This window comes from Macrosteles quadrilineatus, unplaced genomic scaffold (genome assembly GCF_028750875.1).
Source record: "Macrosteles quadrilineatus isolate MER2022 unplaced genomic scaffold, UCM_ALF_1.0 Scaffold_2__2_contigs__length_208266976, whole genome shotgun sequence".
NCBI classification, from domain to species: Eukaryota; Metazoa; Arthropoda; class Insecta; order Hemiptera; family Cicadellidae; genus Macrosteles; species Macrosteles quadrilineatus.
The window spans coordinates 65,938,034-65,939,518 of record NW_026542595.1 but is presented as its reverse complement, the minus strand read 5'-3'; positions in this window follow the sequence as shown (position 1 = coordinate 65,939,518).

The window sequence follows — 1,485 nt, the reverse complement described above, 5'->3', positions numbered from 1 at the left end:
CTTACCATGTAATGTGTATTTCAAAATGAGCATGTCATCTTTATATATATGTGATATATATATATAAACACACTTTTTGTGGATTTTAGGAAATAATTTTGGAATATTTTGTGAGCCATATTTATTATTATAGGGGTTATTTATAATAGAGGTTTGTATAATTCTAGATTTTTAACCTCATATGCTAAAATGTAACATTTTTTGCAAAAGTGTTCATAATTAAGTTTTTTTTATATCCATAATCTACAATATTTAAAACATAAGAAAATTGTACAATACACTAAAAAATCAAATAAAAACAATATTACAAATCAAATAAATACACAAAACAGCAAACTCTACTGGTATGAAAGAACGTGCTTTGAGAGGAAATTACAAGAATAATTTGTTTTCCTAGAAATACACTTGTACTTTTTAGATTATCAATGTAAGATCCTATTTTACGAATTTAGTGCTTTTAAAAAACACAGTTTTTTTTTTATTATGAAAGTTTTTTCATCATTTTGCAATTACTAAAATCAAGACTAAAATTGTATGCCATTTTAGATACCCACATCTTGGAAAAATAGTGAAAATATTATTCTTTTCTTTTCTACTGTTACAAACAGTTCATACAATTCCTCAACACAAGTTAGTCTTAATTTAACTTAATTTCAAAAGTATCTTCTCTTTGTTCTTTCAGTTTAGCCCAGTGACATTAAATTCAGTTAAATAGTTTTTTACTACATTCTTTTAACTAACTACAGTCATCTCAAAATAACTAGTGGTTTACTGAATTTTATCTAAATAACTTCTTGATCAGCATTGTACGTGTTATTCAATTTACGAAAAGTAAATAAAAGAAATGTTTTAAAACATATATTTACACTTATATTGTTATTCACAAGAACCCTATTGGTTATCCTTTAGGTTGGACACCTATTAGGTCTGATGAAGATTGGAGTGTCCAATCGAAATTGATCCCACTTTCCATCTGTTATGTATATTTACCGTCTTGTGAGTAACAGTATAAGCGTAAATATATGTTTTAAGTTTTATAAGACAATTCTTTTACCTACTTGTCGTGAATTTGATCTCTTATCGCTGTTTGAGATTTGTGTTGTCTTCTGCCTTATTACATTCTTATTGGTTTCTAATGTTACTAATATTAAATTAGGTTTTTGTAAAACATGTAATTATGTAAAGAATCCAAGTAGCCGATAGATATAAATATTTGAGAGGCGTAATTATTGATATTGTTTGATTTTGTCACTGCCATATATTTTTCTTTTGCATGTAAAATACAACAAAAATAAAACAGTGGAAAGTAATTGTCTTAGCCCGTCATAAACTTCCTTAGGTATATATAGCTGAGTAGCTCACTGGTTATATTGTTCGACTAGTAATCAAAAGGTAGCTATTTCAATCCTGAGAAAAGTTTGTAGCTTTGTGATGGTTCAAAACTGGACCCAGCTGTCCTTGATCATTGTGCCATACAGGGTGTTT